Below are 20,749 nucleotides of genomic sequence, written 5' to 3' on the forward strand. Positions count from 1 at the left end.
GCGTGGCCATCCCCTCTGGGGGGTGATTTCTCGCTTTCTGTCTCTCTGTCTCTCTCTGTCTGTCTGGCAAGTGCACGCGCCCTATAGTGAAAAACCTCTCAAAAAAAAAGTAAAAAATAAGAAAAAAAAAAAAAAAGAAAAGAAAGAAAAGAAAATCAAAATAACCCTAGAAGGACCAGTGTGAATGATTCTGACTTTGCTTGGATATTCTTCTCTGGAAGGATGGAGGAGTCCTCAGGTGTCTACCTGAGGGAAAAGTTTTAGGGAGGAGAATCACTTAGACAGTTCCTTGAAGATCAGAGAGTGGTCTGGCTGGGCCAAGAGGCAGGGTATGGGGGACCATCTGAGGAAACCATGGAAGCACGCAGGCACCGTGAAGAGGAAAGCCGGCATGCCTGGTGAGCTGTGGAAGAGAAGCTTACCTGAGATGACAAGAGAGATATGAGGCCACATCGTGGGCAACCAGACAGGGCAAAATGAACACTGAAAGTTTCCAAGCAGGAGAGAGAGTAGACGGTAGCTTTGGCTGGTTCCATACTCATTCTCTCTTCTGGCATCAGCACTTAGTTTTCCTCTGGGGAATTGCCCCTCCATCATTCTAAATTCACATGGCCCATTCTGGCAGCCAGTCAACACATTTTTTCTGCCCTAGCTCAATCCCAGAGATTGAGTCAGGGCTGAGCCTGTGACATGGCAAAGCTGCAGCATAATCCACACAGGATTTCTGCTCACCCTGTTGGAAAAGAGACTCTACTCTCTCTGATAGATTGTTTTCAAAGATGGCTATAATAATCCTTCCCATCCCAAAGTCCCAAATGCAGCAATAGAGAACCAGAAAGTTCTCTTTCCACTAGGGAGTCTAAGAGCTGGGCTGACCTGGTAGAATATAAGCCTGTAGCTGCCTGTGGCCATCAATGAGGTGGCCTGAAGAGTAAAACCAATATAGAGGAAAGGTGGAGACAGATCTGAGTTCCTGATCCTGCTGGCTTGAAGCCATATCTGTGTCACATTTTCAGTTACGTGATCAGTTGTTTCCCTATTTATAAGCTAGTTTGAGTTGAGTTTCTTTCTCACACACATACACATATACCAGAGGAGTTCATATAGAAGCAGATTTGATTTATAACCTGGCCTCTGGGAGGGTCAGAACAGATTCCTTCATGGAGCACAGAATACATGGGCCCTCTTTTCTTTCTGGAAGCTGTTGGGGTAGGTAACCGGGCCTGCCTGTGTTGTGGGATACATCAGCAAGGGGGCAGTAGGGAAAAGCTGGTTTGCTATAACCATTTATAAAGGTTTGATCCAGGTGAGGCTAGACAGAGGATTCTGTCAAGTGACCACCAGGTGGAGTCTGAGCACTTTGTGCAGGGTCTGGCAGCCAAAATGAACCTATCAGTGCCTAGGCCACCCAGGTGGAGGTGTGCAAGACATCTCTTGGTGCCCTCCAAGCCTCTGCATCTTCCTCCATCTCTCTCTGTGGTACCACCTCTTCTCTTAGACACCAGAGGCCTTTTATGTTTCCCTTCCACCTCTTCTTAAATCTGTCTCAGGATGTTAATACCCAGAAAAAAAAAAAAGTGGCAGAAACTTACAGTAATCATGATAGTACGATGTTGGTGAAAAAATAGAAATCATACATAGACCAATAGACCAGAAATAGAACCACACAAATATAGCCGACAGATTTTTGACAAAGAACCAAGCCAATCCAGTGGAGAAAGGACAGTCTTTTCCACAATGGTATTGATACAATTAGATATTCATGTACCAAAAAAGAAGAAAGAAAGAAAGAAAAAGAAAAGAAAGGCAAAAAAGAGAGAAAGGAAGGAAGGAAAAGAAGAAAGAAAGGATGGAGCACTTCGAGACCATAAGAGTGGCCTGATGGCAACAGTGGCTGATGCAATGTTCTAATCCTGTCGGATGAAGATGCTAACAAGACTCCACTGATGACCGAAAAAAACCCCATCCTTGAAGATGAAACCTGTGAGCCAGCCTAGTAGCTTCTACTAGGAAAAGACCAGAAGTAGATGACCTAGAGGCTTCAGAAATTCTCCCTGTTCAGGAGACTGTTTCCAAAGATGTACCCCAGACTGGATAGGGTTACTGGGTGAGCTGGGGCAAGTCCTTACTCTCCTCAGCCTCAGCTACAGTAGCCACAGTAGGACAAGGTATTTCAAATGTCATCCAGAAGGCAGAGACTTCCCTTGGGATCCCTAGTCCCAGTGAAACTTCAACTGAAACCAGTTACGCAGCAGGCAAGACAAATGCCAAAGAGTGGAAACTCCTCCCCAGTGGCTGGGCCATTTGGTGTATTCTCAACCATCTCTGTTGCTATTCAGACCACAGGAAAGAGCGGTATATATAAGGGGGGGTGGTGGTGGTGATGGTGGTAGATGCCTTAGAATTCATTGGGAAAAAGACAATAGATGGAATAGCTGGAGGGGCTCCTGAATTTAAAAGAACCAAAGGTCTAATGAACCAAAATTCTATATTGTCTCAGGTTTTATGAGAGGCAAAGAGAAAGAAGAGCTTTGGGCCTCAGCTGATGTTGCCATGGCAATAGATAAGAAAACTCATTATGGGCTACTGTTTGATGAATTTTAAGGCCTTTCACATCTAGAAACTATGGAAATGCTTTCTAGTGAAAGTGAAATAAAGGTGAAATCTATCCTTAATTCTCTGAGTAGGGAAGAATTAGAGACTAAAACTCAAATTAGAACAACTCAAGCATTTTCCCTAGCAGAGGAAAGGAAGAAGAAAAGAAAAAAGGAAAAAGGAGGGATGAAGATTTTACCAAAGAAATAACAGAGCTGTTTTCCCAGCTTGTTTTCTCAGCTGCATGTCTCCTTCAAACCAGAGAAACTTGCCAGGATAAGAAATGCCACCTCTGGAACTGGCAGGTGGTGTGGTGGTTAAGTGCGCTGGATTTCCACATGGCCAACAGCAATGTGGGTCCGAACCTGGCAGCTTGCTTTCTCACTTTCCCTTTCTCTTGCTCTCTCTCATTCTGTCCCTCTCTGGTCAAAGTAAAATAAATCAATTAATAAATAAATTTAAAATTAAAAAGAAAAAGAAAGGCCACCTACAAATGAATCAGGAAATCTCTGACCAAGCTATTAACAGAGAAAGAGGAAGATGATCAGTTGGAAACAGAAACTATTGATCAAAGGACCAACAAATGTATAATGGTTATGCCACTGGACTCCCATATAGTTGACAACGGTTTGAGTCCCAGACTTGGCAGCTTAATACTCATGCCAGGTGCATGTGCATGCACATGTGTACATACGTGTGTGCCCAAAATCCTGAGAGAAGGGAGTATGGTGTGACTGTGCCCCCTGGGGAGGGGTGACCTTTTCCTGTCTCTCTGTCTCTCCAGCAAGTACACATACTCTATACCCTCCCTCAAATGCCCAAGATCCCGAGAGGAGAATGAAAGAGAGGGGATTGTGGCGTGACCATCCCCCCTGGGGGGTGATTCCTCGCTTTCTGTCTCTCTGTCTCTGTCTGTTTGGCAAGCGCACGCACCTTATAGCAAAAACCTTTAAAAAAAAAAGAAAGAAAGAAAAAACATTTAAAAAGTTAAAAACTCATCTATACATTTGATACAGAACTGACTGTCTACAATTGTACTTTTCTTTTTGAGAGAGAGAGATTTTTGCTATAGGGCGCGTACGCTCGCCAGACAGATAGAGAGAGACAGAGAGACAGAAAGTGAGAAATCATCCCCCAGGGGGATGTTCATTCTGCAATCCCTTACTCCTCCATTCTCCTCTCAGGATCTTGGGCACACACGCACATGCGCCCAGCGTGAGTTTTAAGCCACCGGGTCCGGGAAGCGAACCGTGGTCGACTACATGGGAATCCAGCGACATAGCCATTACACTAACTGCTGGCTCCCTACAATTGTACTTTTCAATTGACAACAGCCTTGGTTTTGTGTGGTCAGAAAGAAGTAACAAACTTAAAAAGGAGTCAAACTCTTTTTAGATTTGTGTAAAGAGTTTTCCTCTCTGTCAAAAGACTTCACCACCTGCCTTACAACTGGTAGGGATGAAAAGGCAGATATTCTTAGCCTATTAATCACTGTAATATTTCTTATTTCATTTTTTTGCAGAGGTTTTTTATTTTTATTTTTAATTTTTTGTTATAGGGTGGTGTACTCACCAAAAAGACAGGGAGACAGAAAGCAAGAAATCACCCCCCAGTGGGGGTGGCCACACCACAATTCCTTCGCCTCCATCCTCCTCTCGGGATCTTGGGCACACACGCACAGGCACCCGGTGTGAGTTCAAGCCACCGGGTCCAGGACTTGAACCATAGTTGACTACATGGGATTCCAGCAACATAGCCATTACACCAATTGCTGATCGTTGTAATAGTCCTAGAAGCATCAAATAGTGTTTTTTTAAATAATTATTTATTAAATTTTACTTATTCATTCATTTATTTTAATTTGACCAGAGAGAGATACACAGACAGAGAGAGAGGGAAGTGAGAAAGCAAGCCACCAGGTCCGGTATTCAAACTGCAGTCGGCCATGTGGGAAAGTCCAGCACCTTAACCACCACACCACCTGCTGGTCCCCCAAATAGTGTTTCGTACATCCAGGACACTTTTCAAGTATTCTTACCTGTGCTGGAGATCTCGCTCACTGAGAACAAGTCTGAATCACTCAGTCATGAGATGCGGGTCTAGAGGCCTTTGTCAGAGCATTGAAGAATGGAAAAGATTTTACCTGGGACTTGCAATGGGCCAGAAAAATGCCACTTTTGGGGGGAGTATTCCTGCAGAAATGCAGATGGGTTATTTTAGTGTCTAAGAATTCAGGCTATGAAAGCAGGTTGGAAGAGGAAGTTAGTTACTTTAATTGCTCGGCTGAAATATTCAGGCCCTTGCACCATTCTTCCCAGTTGTTATAAATAATAAATTATTTGAAAAAACTTTTGTAAAAGGTCCAAGAGTAGTGGTTCCTTTTTCCATTTGCCTCTCTAGCAAATGCACATGCCTTCTGGCAAAAAAAAAGAAAGAACTAAATTTTTTTTAAAAGAAAAAGAAATTAGATATAGATCTTATATCATTCACAAAAGTTAACTAAAAATGGGACCAACTCGGTAATGCAACAATAAGAACTGGCTCAAGATGTTGGATCCACATAGCAACCCTAGTTTAAATAACAGGCCCAGTCAGCCTGAAACACACTGGGCATGTGCAAGAGTACGTAAGATCTGATGGGCTGGAGGAAGGAGATTGGGGTCTCACCAGACCCTGTGAGGTGCTCATCTCTCTCTCTCTCTCTCTCTCTCTCTCTCTCTCTCACACACACACACACACACACACACAGGTGTGTGCACACACTTTCATGAATAAGTAAAAATAATTTTTTAGAGGGGCTAGCAGGTGGCATGGCGGTTTAGGTGCTTGGATTCTCACATAGCTGACTGCAATTCAAGTTCTGGACCTGGCAGCTTGCTTTCTCTCTTTTCCTTTCTTTTCTGTTTCTCTCTGGTCAAATTAAAAAAATAATAACAAATAAAATAAACCTTTTTTTTTTTTTTTTGAGAGCTTTTTTGCTATAGGGCTCATGCACTTACCAGAAAAACAGAGAGAGAGGGGACCAGCAGTTAGTGCAATGGCTATGTTGCTGGACTCCCACGTAGTTGACTGCGGTTCACGTCACGGACCTGGTGTCTTAAAACTCACATCGGGCACATGTGCGTGTGTGCCCAAGTTCCCAAGAGGAGAATGGAGGAGAAGGGATTGCGGCGTGGCCATTCCCCCTCAGGGGTGATTTCTCACTCTCTTACTCACTCTCTCTTTATATCTCACTATCTCTTTCTGGTCAAATTGAATAATAATAATACATAGGGGGACCAGCTGATGGCATAATGGGTATGTCGCCAGACTCCCACATAGTTGACTGTGGTTTGAGTCCTGGACCCAGCAACTTAAAACTCACACCAGGTTGCATGTGCATGAGTGCCCAAAATCCCAGGAGACTGGAGGAGAAGGAACTGCCATCCGCTCTGGGGGTGATTTCTAGCTTTCTGTCTGCCTCTTTGTCTCTCTGGCAAGTGCACACATTCTGCACCAAAAATCTCTCTCTGAAAGAAAGAAAAAAGAAATAAGTAGGGAGCTGGCAGGTGGCACGGTGGTTAAAGGTGCTAGATTCCCACATGACCAACTACAGATCAAGTCCCAAACCTGATAGCTTGCTTTCTCCCTTTCCCTTTCTCTCTCTGTCTCTTTTTGGTCAAACTAAAAAAAAATAATAACAGATGGAATTAAATAAATAATTTTCTAAAAAAAGAAATAAAATAAGTAATGTTTTAAATGTAACTCAAAACAGATCACAAGCAGGAGGCTGAAACAGGAGGATCACAAGTTGAAGGCCAGCCTGGGCAACATATTATGACCCTCTCTCAAAAGCAAAAGAAACAAATAAAAATCATGGATCTAAATGTAAAACTATAAAACTTTTAGAAGAAAATCTAGGTGACCTGGGTTTGGCAATAAGATTTTAGATACAACATCAAAAGCATGATCCATACAAGAAAAGATTGATAAGTGGAATTCGTGATTTAAAAGTTCTGCTCTAGGGAACGCAGGTGGCATGGTGGTTGGGGCACGGTACTCCCACATGGCTGACATCAGCTCAATTCCCAGACCTGGAAGCTTGCTTTTGCTCTTTCCCACTCTCTTTCTGGTGAGTGCACATGTCATGTAGCAAATTTAAAATAATAACAATAAATTAAATTAAATAATTATTTAACAACAACAACAAAAAAAAAACCTGCTCTGGGGTCAGATGGTGGTGTTGGTGGTTAAGGTGACTGGATCCCACATGGTCAACAATGTAGTTTGGGTACAGGCTCTGACAAACCCAGTGTGTGTTTGTGTGTATGTGTGTGCGTGTGATGCAAAATCCCTAAAGATGAAATGGAGGAGGATTGCAGTGTGACCATCCCCCATAGGGGGTGCTTTCTCACTTCCTCTCTCTTTCTCTGTCTCTCTCCAGAGAGCATACACATCCTCTAACAAAAACAAACAGTGAGGAGGACACTCCGCAGAAGCTCGGCTCCCTTCCCCGTGTCCCTGCCACAGCTGCCATGAAGATGGCCTCTGGGGGAACCAGCAGTTAGCGTAATGGCTATCGCTGGACTCCCACGTAGTCGACAACGGTTCGCGTCCCGGACCCGGTGGCTTAGAACTCACGTTGGGCACGTGTGCGTGCGTGCCCAAGATCCTGAGAGGAGAATGGAGGAGAAGGGATTGCGGCATGACCATCCCCCCTGGGGGGTGATTTCTCACTTTCTGTCTCTATGTCTCTCTCTGTCTGTCTGGCGAATGCATGCGCCCTATAGAGAAAACCCCTCCAAAAAAAAAAAAAAAAAGATGGCCTCCGGAGTGCAAGTTGCTGATGAAGTACGCCATATTTTTTATGACACTAAAGTTAGGAAATGCTCTACACCAGAAGAAATCAAGAAAAGAAAGAAGGCTGTTATTTTTTTGTCTTAGTGTAGACAAAGTGTATCATTGTAGAAGAAAGCAGGAAGACCTTGGTTGGAGATGTTGGTGTAACCATAACCAATCCATTCAAATGTTTTGTGGGAATACTTCCTGAAAAAGATTGGCGGGGACCAGCAGATGGTGTAAGGGCTACATTGCTGGACTCCCATGTCGTTGACCACAGTTTGAGCCCCGGACCTGGTGGCTTAAAATCACACCTGGCGCATGTGCGTGCGTGCCCAAGATCCTGAGAGGAGAATGGAGGGGAAGGGATTGTGACGTGGCCATCCTCCCAGGGGGTGATTTCTCACTTTCTGTCTCTCTGTCTCTGTCTTTCTGGTGAGCAAACATGCCCTACAGCAAAAACCTCTCAAAAAAAAAATAAAAAAAGATTGCCACTAGGTTTTGTATGATGCAAGCTTTAAAACCAAAGAATCCAGAAAAAAAGTGTTGATGTTTTTTTGTGTGAGCACCAGAACTAGCACCTTTAAAAACTAAAGTGATCTACCTGAGCTCTAAGGATGCAATCAAAAGGAAATTTCGAGGCATAAAACATGAATGTTAAGCAAATGGGCCAGAAAACCTCAATTGGGCCTGTATTGCTGAAAAGCCAGGTGGGTTCCTAACTGCAACTTTTGAAGGATGTCTTGTGTAGATCATCATTCAGTGCCAAATTGAAAGCTTCCATCTTTAAAGTTATCTTCTTTCTATATAAAATATAGTAAAGTGGGGTCAGCAGGTGGCATGGTAGTTAAGCGTGCTGACTCCCACATGGACAACTGAGGTTTGAGTCCTGGACCTGGTGGCTTGCTTTCTCACTTTCTCTCTTTCTCTCTCTCGGGTCAAATTTAAATAAATAAAGTTAAATAAAATAATTGGCTAGGGTCTCACTGAGAGGAACAATCTTGTCATCTTTTAGAGTTAACTACATATTTTATAAACATGTGCAAATGGTCCCAAATAAATATAAAGTCTAAAGTTTTATTGGTGGGAAATTAAATTCTTATTGGCTAAATGCCTGTTTTAATGTGTTACACAAATTTTTGTTAAGCTCAGTATTTTCTTTAAAGAATCATTTATTTAGTTTTATTTAGTCACTCATTAATTTTAATTTGACCAGAGAGAGACACAGAGAGACAGAGAGAGAGAGGGAAAGTGAGGATGCAAGCCACCAGATCCAGGACTCAAACCGTGGTCTGCCATGTAGGGGGAGTGTCCAGCACCTTAACCACCACACCACCTGCTGGTCCCCAAGCTCAAGATTTTTAATCAGTTCACAATACATATAAGGTCATGTGAAGAAAATTACATCTTTGTTAACTTCAGCAATTACTTTCTTTTGCTTAAGAGAATTGGTCACAATCTGGTTTTAATTTTGGCTCAAATTCTTTATTCCTCCTTGAGCTAAACAGAGGAGTGGAATACAATTCTCCTTATATCTGTACAACACTAACACACAACAGTACTTACTTACAACAGTAAGATTAAGTGAGTCAGTTTTGTAATTCCAAAACTGTGGTCACTGGTAGTCCACGCTGATCTTGCAAAAAGCGCATTTCAAGCACATTCTTGGCACACGGAAAGGAGCCTCTGCACTTGCGCTTGCTAGTTAGGGACTGTTCTGAGAGAGTAACCTTGCATCTTGGGAATCATGATGTGTTTTCAGGAGAATGTGCAGTGTCTTTTAATGACTAATTATACTGCAAATTAGTGCTCTGTTGTAATCTGCTTTGTTAATGAAAATGATGTCAGTGTATTGACAAGTTAGAACACCGCCATATCTTTGACTGTGTCTCCTTTGCAAGTTTGGTGCTTCTGGTACAGTAAGGTATGAAAGAATCCAGAGTGTATGTTTACTGTGGGGCCTGGGAGAACGTAACTTCTTAGAGAATACACTTGTCATCCACTGAACATGAACTGGGGGGACCAGCAGTTAGCATAATGGCTATGTTGCTGGACTCCCATGTAATTGACTGCGATTCACGTCCCCGGACCCGGTGAGATTTTCAAGGTGCCATGCCTGGGACTCAGACTACAGTTAGCCATGTGGAAATCCAACACCTTAACCACCACACCAACTCCCAGCCCCTGGAATTGCTAATTGAAACAAGGAAAAGGCACTGAGTAGGTGGTGCGCGGTTAAGGAGCTGGATTCCCAACTGGCCAAGTGCAGTTCAAGTCCTAGACCAAGTCCTGGACCTAGAGGCCTACCTTGGTACACACATGTACTCTCTCACTCTGTCTCTCTCTGGTCACAGTGAAGAACAACAATAATAAATAAAACTGAATAAATAGTTTTTTGTTTTTTGTTTTTTGTTTTTTTTTAGAGATTTTTGCTATAGGGCACATGTGCTTGCCAGAGAGACAAACAGAAAGTGAGAAATCACCCCCCAGAGGTGATGCCCACATTGCAATCCTTTCCCCTTCCTCCTCCTCTCAGGATTTTAGGTGCGAGCCTGCACGTGCACACGGCCAGACGTGAGTTTAAACTTGCTGGGTCCAAGACTCAAACCGCGTTCAACTATGTAGGTGTCCAGTGACATAACCATTATGCCATCTGCTGGTGCCAAATAAATAATTCTTTTTTTTTTTTTTTGAGAGGTTTTCGCTATAGGATGCGTGTGCTCGCCAGAAAGACAGAGAGAGACAGAGAGACAGAAAGCGAGAAATCCCCCCCCAGGGGGGATGGCCATGCCGCAATCCCTTCTCCTCCATTTTCCTCCTGGGATCTTGGGCACACACGCACACGTGCCCGGCATGAGTTTAAGCCACCGGGTCTGGGACTTGAACTGTGGTTGACTACACGGGAGTCCAGCAACATAGCCATTATGCCAACTGTTGGTACCATAATTTTTTTAAGAATTATTTTATTTAACTTCATTTATTTATCTTATTTGACCAAAGAGGGACAGAATGAGAGAGAGAAAGAGAGGGAAAGTCCCTATAGCAAGAACCTCAAATAATAATAATAAAAATAATAAGATAAGAAAGAGAGGGAAAGTGAGAAAGCAAGTCTCCAGGTCCAGGACTCGAACTGCAGTCAACCATGTGGGGAGTCCAGCACCCTTAATCACCATGCTACTGCCAGGCCACTCCCCCAATAAATAATTCTCAAAAACAAAAACAAGGACCAACCACGCCAGAATTGTGTGTGCGTGCCCAAGATCCCGAGAGGAGAATGGAGGAGAAGGAATGGCAGCACGGCCATACCCCTGGGGGGGATTTCTCACTTTTCGTCTCTCTTTCTGGCAAGCACAGGCACCCTATAGCAAAAACTTGCAAAAAAAAAACCTTCTCAAAATAAAATATATAAAAATAAAGTTAAACAATTCTAAAACAACAACAAAAATATGAAGTTACAACTACACATCTACTATAATGACTAAAATTTAAAAAGAAAAAAAAAAAATGACAATGGAGCCATTAGGTAGTATAATGGCTAAGGTGCTGGATTCCCACATGGTCAATTGTGGTTCAAGTCCCAGACAGTGCAACTTGAAATTCATGTTGGGTGTGTGCCTGTGCATGCCCAAAATCTCAAGGGAAGAATGAAGAAGGGATTGCAAGCATGGCTATTCTTCCAGGGAATGGTTTCTCACTTTCTCTCTCTCTATCTCTCTCTGTGTTTCTGGCGATCACAATCACTCTATATTGAAAATCTCTCTTAAAAAAATACTGAAAATAGGGACCAGCAGTTAGCGTAATGGCTATGTCGCTGGACTCCCACGTAGGCGACTGCGGTTTGAGTCCTGGACCCAGTGACTTAAACTCACGCCGGGCGCATGTGCGTGCGTGCCCGAGATCCTGAGAATGGAGAAGGGATTGAGGCGTGGCCATCCCCCTTGGGAGTGATTTCTAGCTTTCTGTCTCTCTGTCTCTCTCTGTCTTTCTGGCTCACCCTATAGCAAAAATCTTTCAAAAAAAAATATATTGAAAATTTCAAATGCTGATGAGAATGTGATGCAATAAGAATTCCCACTTGGGGAACCAGCAGTTGGCATAATGGTTACGTCGCTGGACTCCCACATAGCCGACGGTAGTTAAATCTCCAACGGGCAACTTAAACCCACGTGGGGCATATGTGTGTGCATGTCCACAATCCCTAGAGGAGAATAAAGGAGAAGGAATTGTGGCATTGTCATCCCCCAGGGGGTGATTCCTCACTGTCTGTCTCTGTCTCTCTCTCCCACAAGTGCATGCACCCTATAGCAAAATATATAAAAAAAATTCTCTAAAAAATAAATCCCACTTGGGGCCAACAGGTGGTGTGGTGGTTAAGGGCACTGGACTCCTATGTGGCTGACTGTGTTTTACCTGGTGGTTTACTCTCTCTCTCTCTCTCTCATTCTGTCCCTCTCTGGTCAAATCAAAATAAATAAATACTGAATTTAAAAAATGATTCTTTAAAAAAGAAAAAAAAGAATTACTACTTGGAGCCAGCAGGTGGCATGGTGGTTAAAATGATAGACTCCCACATGACTGAACATGGCTCAAGTCCCAGACCTGGAAGCTCATTATCTCACTTTCCTTTTCTCTATCGTTCTCTCTCTGGTGAGCGTGTCTTGTAGCAAATTAAAAAATAACAATAATTATAAAGTCAAAATAAAGCAATTATTAAAAAAAAAAAACAAATAAACAAACAAAAACCAGAATTCCCACTTATGTCTGGTAAAAATACAAAATTTGTCTATGCCAAAACTTGTATACAAATGTTTATAGCAGCTGTCTTCATAATCCTCCAAAACTGGAAGCAACCAGGATAGCTTTTTTTTCTTTCTTTCTCTCTCTCTCTTTTTTAAAATTTACTATAGGGCATGTGCACTTACTGGATATAGAGAAAGAGAAAGTGTTTTAGGCACATAATGTTTTTTTCCTCATATAACTGAATAAAACTAGAAATTATGTAAAATGATCAGTTTACTACTCTGCAGGGGGCTGGATGATTTCAATCTATGGAAAACAAACTATGATTGACATTTAGATTCAATGGCTAGAATATAATCCTATTGTTGAGGACTGCAACATCTCAAAGTTTAAAAATAAAAATAAGCAGAAAAGTTTTCTTTAAAAAGAAAAGTCAGCTTTCACTCCTTGCTTTCTTTTTCACTTCTCTTTTTTTATTTTTTCTTTTATTTATTTTTAGGTTTTTGCCAGAGGGCATGTATGCTTTCTGGATAGAGACAGAGAGAGACAGGGAAAATGAGAAATCACCCCTCCAGGGGGATGGCCACACTGCAATCCCTTCTCCTTTCTCCTCTTGGGATTTTAGGTATATACACACACACACACACATGCCTGGTGTTGAATTTCAAACGGCCAGATCCAAGCCTGGAACCATGGTGGCCATGTGGAAATACAGCTCTTTTTTTGTTGTTTTTAAAGAATTATTTATTTATTTAATTCAATTTGTTATTACTATTATTATAATTATTATTTAATTTGACCAGAGAGAGGGAGAAAGAAAAAGTGAAAAAACAAGCAGCCAGGTCCAGGACTCAAACCATGGTCAGCCATATGGGAACCCAACGCCTTAAACCACCTTGCCACTTGCTGGCCCCATCCCATGCTACCTGCTCACCTGTGTTTTCCACTTCTGTCCACAACACTGTGATGTAGCACCAGGTCCAGCCAGATCAGTTACCCAGGTGTGAGGGTCTGGAAGCAATGATACCCCAGTAACAACAAGCATGCCTAGTGCCCGGATCTCAGTTTCTTTTTCTTTTTCTTTTCCTTTTTTTTTTTTTTAAGAGATTTTTTAAATAGGGCACGTGTGCTTGCCAGAGAGACAGAGACAGAAAATGACAAATCACTCCCTAGGATGGATGGCCATGCCGCAATCCACAATCCTTTCTTCTCCATTCTCCTCTTGGGATTTTGGGTACACACACATGTGCCCAGTGTGAGGATTTTTTTTTTAAAGAATTATTTTATTTAACTTTATTATTATTATCATTGTTATTTTCCAGTTTGATCAGAGAGAGAGAGAGAGGAAGTGAGAAAGCAAGCCACCAGGTTCGAGACTTGAACCATGGTCGGCCATGTGGGAGTCCAGCGCCCTTAACCACCATGCCACTTGCTGGCCCCCCAGTGTGAGTTTTAAGCAACCAGGTCCGGGACTGAAACTGTGGTCAACTACGTGGGAGTCCAGCAACATAACCATTACACCCTCTGCCAGTCCCATCTTGGTTTCTAAAATCCATTCTCCAATAAAAGAAAATGGGACTCCTCAGAAAAATGGCTGGTTATAGATAAGACTGGGACAGGAAATACACAAAACAACTCTGGAGTATCTTGTAGTGCCAGAAAGTAAGGAATTACGAAAACAATAAAATATTTGAGGTTTTTAAATCTAAAACAACATCATTGACAGGGAGGTATATCAATGAGACATGAGAGCCTTGGCTGGCTCTGTGGCTTAATGGTTAAGGCAGCCAGATCTCACACAGCCAATCCTGTATTTGAGTTCTAAACCTGGCAGCTGCCAACCACACCAGGCATGTGTGCATGCCCAATAATCTCAAAAGGTGGAGGAAATGGAGAAGAAAGGATTACCGTGTGACTATTCTCCATGGGAGGCAGAATGTTTTGTCTCTCTGTCTCTCTGGCAAGTGCATGTGCCCTCTGGCAAATATTCTTTTTTTTAAAAAAGGTGTCTCCCAGCAGTTAGTGTAATGTCTATGTCGCTGGACTCCCAAGTAGTCGACTGCGGTTCAAGTCCTGGACCCAGTGGCTTAAAACTCACACCGGGCACGCATGCATGCGTGCCCAAGATCCTGAGAGGAGAATGGAGGAGAAAGGATTGCGGCGTGGCCATCCCCCCTGGGGGGTGATTTCTCGCTTTCTGTCTCTCTGTCTCTGTCTGTCTGGCGAGCGCACGAGCCCTATAGCAAAAACTTCTCCAAAAAAAAAAAAAAAAAAGACACACAGGAGCCAACTGAAAAAGCTCCCTAAGGCTAAAGTTGAACAATTTGAGAAACAAAACAAATAAAGTATACTGAGCTATAACCCAAAGTATAAGATAAATATCTGGGGACCAGCAGTTAGCATGATGGCTATGTCGCTGAACTCCCATGTAGTCGACCGTGGTTCGAGTCCCAGACCCGGTGGCTTAAACTCACGCCGGTCACGTGTGCTTGCGTGTCCAAGATCCCAAGAGGAGAAGGGATTGCGGCGTGGCCATACCCCCAGGAGGGGATTTCTCGCTTTTTGTCTGTCTGTCTGTCTGTCTCTCTAATGAGTGCATGTGCCCTATAGCAAAAAAAAGAGATAAATATCTGTAAGTTCATATTAATATAAATAAGTATAGTATAAGCAAATATCCCCATACAGAAGAATTCCAAACAATATATGTGAACACTCTGCCTTCAAAGAGAAGTATAACCCACTACCACTTTAATGTGGACTGTGTACAGAGACTTTCTTCCAAAGATTACAGTATAGGAAAGAAGAAAAAAGGAATATTACAGTTGACAGAAAGTAAAATGATGGAACCAGCAGATGGTGTAATGGCTGTGTTGCTGGACTCCCATGTAGTTGACTGCAGTTCGCGTCCCGGACCCAGTGGCTTAAACTCATGCCGGGCACGTGTGCGTGCGTGCCCAAGATCCTGAGAGGAGAATGGAGAAGGGATTGCAGTGTGGCCATTCCCCAAGGGGAGTGATTTCTACCTTTCTGTCTCTGTCTCTCTCTTTCTGGTGAGTGCACATGCCCTATAGCAAAAATCTCCCCCCCCAAAAAAAGATAAAATTATAACAATTTAAAGACCTTAATTGGCTTTATTTTCAATTCCACAATCAAGTAGTACTTTATTTCATAAACAGAATATGTGTTTTAATGAACTGAGCACAGAGGTTAGTTTTATGGTTAGAAAAGGGTTGAAGAAGGCAAAAACAGGGCCTTAAGGCACTAGATCCCACATGGTCAATAGCATAGTTCAAGTCCTGGACCCAGTGGCTTAAAAAAAACAGTCCAGGCATTAGTGTATGTGTGCCCAAACTCCCAAGGACAGAATGGAAGAGAAGGGATGGTAATTTCTCACTTTTCCTCTCTCCATCTCCCTCCAACAAGCACTTGCTCCCTATGCAAAAAATCTAAAAGATGAAAATAAAGGAAAGAAAGCAGGAACACAAAAAACAAAAGGCAGGGGCCCAGTAGATAACCTAGCATTTTGTCACTGGACTCCCACAGTCGCTGACTCCCACATGACAGAGCACAGTTTGAGTCTAGGACTGGTGGCTCAAAATACATGGGAGGGGGCGATGAGGTTATGGGGAGAGACCAGCAGATGACACAATGGATATGTAACTGACTCCCACGTAGGCAATTGTGGTACAAGTCCCAGACCTAGTGGCCTAAAACTCACACCAGGGAGACCAGCAGTTGGTGTGATAGCTGTGTCCCTGGACTCCCATGTAGTTGAACACAGTTCGAGTCCTGGACCCAGTGACTTAAACTCACACCAGGCACATGTGCGTGTGTGCCCAAGATTCCAGGAGGACATTGGAGGAGAAGGGATTGCACCATGACCATCTTCCCTGGGAGGCGGGATTTCTTACTTTCCCATCTCACTGTGTCTCTCTCTGGAGGACATGTGCCCTAAGGCAAAGACCTCTTTAAAAAAACAAGAAACGGATTAGTCATTTCAATTATTTTCCTTGTAAGGCTAGGACAAGCAGACAGAACAGTAGAAAAATAGCTGATTGTTAACATCAGGTTACTTCAGGTTACTTTTTGTGTGTAAGAATTAAAACAGGGAACTTCATTATCCTGCCAATTGAAACGAGCTTGTTTGGAAAGCTGGGTGGTTGTCTCTCTCCTGACTTCTCAGTAGGTCTAATAGCTTGATTTAGGCTTGGTGTCAGGGAGACATGAATGACTCTCTTTTCCTATTTAGACTGGCCTGTTAGGGCCTAGTGTAGAAGCTTTGTTCAAACCAATGACATCCTTTAATTTTTACGTAACACAATGAAGAAAACTGACTAGGTCAGGTAATCAAGGACAGCATCAACAATGATAAGTCATGTGGATGATATCAAGTACTATCCTTTATATTATCTGATGAAAATGGCAGTTTACCTCTGGGATCTTCCTGGGAAAACCCATAATCCAGTGCAATCAAGAGAAAAACCCTCAATAGAGGGACATTCTACAAAATATCTGACCTCCCTTTCGCACACACTCCCGGCATGAGTTTCAAGCCCTGGGACTTGCGGACTGGAACCAAGATCAGCCACATGGGAGCCTAAGGTGATGGGACAATTAAAGGTAATTTGGGGACCAGTCCTTGGCCTCGTGGTTAAGAGCGCTAGATCCTACATGACTCACTGTGTTCAAATGTCAGCGTGGCAGCTTGAAGAATAACCCTGGATGCATGTGCATGAACACCCCAAATCCTGACAGGATGGAGAAATGGAGGAGACGGGATTGCAACATGACCATCTCCCATGAAGGATGCTTTCTCTCTCTCTCTCTTTTTCTGTCTCTCTGGTGAGCCCACATGCCCTGTGGCAAAATTTTTTAAAAAATGTAATTTGAGGGGCTGGCAAGTGGCAAGGTAGTTAAAAGTGCTGGACTCCCACATGGCAGACCACAGTTCGAGTCCTGGACCTGGTGGGTTGCTTTCTCTCTCTGTTCAAATTAAAAATATAAATAATAAATAAACTTGAGTAAAATAGTTATTTTAAAAAATGTAATTTGATGTCCTAGATGGAATCCTGAAACAGAAAATGTACTTTAATCAAAAATAAAAGACATTTGAACTAAGTATGAAATTTTGTTGGGGCCGGCAGATGGCATGGTAGTTAAGGTGGCTGGACTCCTACATGGCTGACCATGGCTTCAGTCCTGGACCTGGCTTGTTTTCTCACTTTCCTTCTCTCTCTCTCTCTCTGTCAACTTCAAAAAAATAAAATTAAAATAAAATAATGACAATAACTAAAATTAAATAAGTCTTTAAAAAATTTTGTTAATAATAACATATCAATATTGGTGTATTAATTGTAATAATGTATATTAATGTAAGATAATAATAGGGAAAGCAGATATAGAATATATGAGAACTCTACTTGTAATTTTTCTGTATAATGTTTTCAGAAAATGTAAATGTTCTGGAAATCGTTCTAATGATTACGCTATTGGGGACCAGCAGTTAGCGCAATGGCTATGTCGCTGGACTCACATATAGTCAACCACGGTTCGAGTCCTGGACCCAGTGGCTTAAACTCACGCCGGGCACGTGTGTGTGCGTGCCCAAGATCCCAAGAGGAGAATGGAGGAGAAGGGATTGCGGCATGGCCATCCCCCCTAGGGGGTAATTTCTCGCTTTCTGTCTCTCTGTCTCTTTGTCTGGTGAGCATGCACATGCCCTATAGCAAAAATCTCTCTCTCAAAAAAATTAAGCTTTTGTGTACGGCAGGTGGTGTGGTGGTTAAGGGAGCTGGATTTCCACTATGGCTAACCATGGTTCGAGTCCCAGACCTGGCAGTTTTCTTTCTCACCTTCCCTCTCTCTTACTCACTCTGTCCCACTCTGGTCAAATTGAAATAAAGTTAAATAAAATTAAAAAAAAAAAGATTAAGCTCTTTTTGGAGAGATTTTTGCTATAGGGCGTGTGCACTCACCAGGGAGACAGAGAGAGACAGAAAGAGAGAAATCACTCCCTTGGTGGGGAGATGGCCATGCCACAGTCCCTTTTCCTCCATTCTCCTCTTGGGATTTAGGGCACACACGCAAATGTGCTGGCATAAGTTTTAAGCTGCCGGGTCTAGGACTCAACCCATGGTGTGAGTCCAGCACCTTAACCACTCTGCCACCTCCTGGTTTCAAGTTCTTTTGTTAGTTTTTAAGGATTTTTGCCATAGGGTGTGTGTACTCACTGAAGAGAGATAGAAACAAAGACAGAGAAAGGGAAAGTGAGTAATCACCTCAGGGGAGATGGCCACACTACAATCCCTTCTCCTTCATTCTCCCCTTGGGATAAATAGCATCTTTAAAGTTGTCTATCTCTAGGGCATCTGATTTTATTTGTTTGTTTTGGAGAGGTTTTGTTTTGCTCTAGGGCGCATGCCCTCAGCCAGAAAGCCAGAGAGAGACAGAGAGACAAAAAGTGAGAAATCACTCCCCAAGGGGGATGGCTACACCACAATCCCTTCTCCTCCATTCTCCTCTCCAGATCTTGAGCACACGTGCACATGTGCCCAGCTTGAGTTTAAGCCACTGGGTCCGGGACTCAAACTGCAGTTGACTGCATGGGAGTCCAGTGACATAGCCATTACACCAACTGCTGGTCCCTAGGGCATCTGATATTAAAGATGAAAAGTTTAAGCCAATGGTTCTGCAACACACACATTAGAGGATCTGTTGAAACACGTATTGCCCAGGCCCCATCTGCAGAGTTGCTGGTTCAAGAAGTTCAGGGTGAGGCTATAGAATTTGCATTTCTAGTAAGAACTCCAGGGACTCCATTTTGTAGATCACAAATGTAAGCTCAAGATTTAAAACAATAATGAAATCTCATCCAAGCAAGTAGGTGGAGCACCTGAAAAGATTCCCTAGAAATTTTTTGGAGACCCTTTCAGGGATCTTCCTGAGGAGGTGAAGAGCCCCATTATTTCTCTCTCTCTTTTTTTTTTTTCTTTTCTTTTTTTTTTTTTTAACACATAGAGCACATGTATTTGCCAGGGAGAGACAGAGACAGCGAGAGAGAAATTGAGAAATCACCACCCCCAGGTGGATGGTCACTCTACAATCCATCTTCTTAATTCTCCTTCTGGGAACTTGGGCACTTGCACACAAGCACCCAGTGTTATTTTCAAGCTACCAGGTCTGGGACTTGACCCATAGTCCACCATGTGGGTCCACCCTGTGGGAGTCCAGTGACGTAACCACTCTATCTGTTGGCCCCTAACTGCTCTTCTTTTTTTTTTTAAATTATTTATTTATCCATTTATTTATTTATTTAAATTAATTTGACCAGAGTTAGACGCACACACAGAGAGAGGGAAAGTGAGAAAGCAAGCTACCAGGTCTAGTACTTGAACCGTGGCCGGCCTTGTGGGAGTGTCTAGTGTCTTAACCACCACGCCACCTGCTGGTTCCCCTATCTGCTCTTCTTGACTCTCTACTCCCAGAGTATCCCTCCTGTCTGATACTTAGGCTCAGTGATTTAGCAGTACCCTGGTGAGAGGGAGATGACTCAGACCTGGCTCCCCAGGGCATGGAGCAACTCCCAGTCCAGTGAAGAAGTCAGAAAGTAAACAATTGCTAGCCAGAATTAGAAAAGGGCTAAGTGTTTGAAGAACAAAGCAGGAAGAAAGCGGCTGAATGTGAAGAATTTGGAAAAAGCTTCAGAGGTCAGGAGATGATACTCAAGGTGAAGAATGACTTGGAGATCACCATAAAAAGCAGAGAGGGGTATACCAGGTGGGGAGAACAGAAGTACAGGGCAGAGTTCTGACAAACCTGACTATTGAGCACCTAGGACAAGTTCTCTTGGGCATTTGCAACAGACACTGTTATTCTCGCTTTGCAGGAGGATTCAGAGATGTTAAGTAACTTGCCTGAGGCCATCCAACTGCCAAGCAGGAAGAGCCTAACTGGAACTCAATGGCCTCTCACACTAGAGAGAGCCCTCTACCTCTACCTCTTCCTCTGGCCCCAGGTGACAGCCCCTATCGCCTCTCTGCCTTCTTCCTCAACCCCTTCTTGGCTAGCTTCCCCAGCCTCCTCTCTTCCATGGTTAATCATGACCAGACTCATAAAACAAGTATAAGAGTTCAGAATCTCAGGATCTCACACCTCTTGCTGGCTCTCTGTCACCTAAGCCTAGCTGTACTTCAGATCAAAATCCCTGCCTTGACCTGCCCTGCCTTCTCCTCCAGGTTGCTGTGAGGATCAAAAGAGCTTAAGGGTTTACCAAGCTCCCTGGCTAACCTTCAGGCTTCTCTCCCTGCCTCTCTCCCTCCCTTGGGGCCTGTAGCCAGTTACACCTTTGGCTAGAATCTACACACTTTACTCAGCCTCGGAAAAGTCTAGTCCACCAGGTGTGTCCCATCTCCCTCCACAGCCTCCAAGCTCTCCTGTCACCAGAACCGAGGCGTTGGGTTGGACGGGATGTCTGGCAACCCCCACCGCGGACTGACCCCCATCCAAGGCGACAGACAGGAGGGAGCCCTCAGCCAGCTGGAGGAACAGCCCCAAACAGCCCAGTGGGGCACCGATGCCTCCGAGCTCAGCCTCTGCC

General features: G+C 43.4%; 2 pseudogenes; both read left to right on the forward strand.

Annotated features, from left to right (window-relative positions):
• The first annotated feature begins 331 nt into the window (after nucleotides 1-331).
• LOC102480270 (protein FAM114A2-like) lies at nucleotides 332-4,698 on the forward strand (annotated as a pseudogene).
• Nucleotides 4,699-7,395: 2,697 nt separating this feature from the next.
• Nucleotides 7,396-8,164, forward strand: LOC106735210 (destrin-like; annotated as a pseudogene).
• The last annotated feature ends 12,585 nt before the right edge of the window (nucleotides 8,165-20,749 follow it).

This window comes from Tupaia chinensis, unplaced genomic scaffold (genome assembly GCF_000334495.1).
Source record: "Tupaia chinensis unplaced genomic scaffold, TupChi_1.0 Scaffold000330_1, whole genome shotgun sequence".
In the NCBI taxonomy this organism is placed as follows: domain Eukaryota; kingdom Metazoa; phylum Chordata; class Mammalia; order Scandentia; family Tupaiidae; genus Tupaia; species Tupaia belangeri.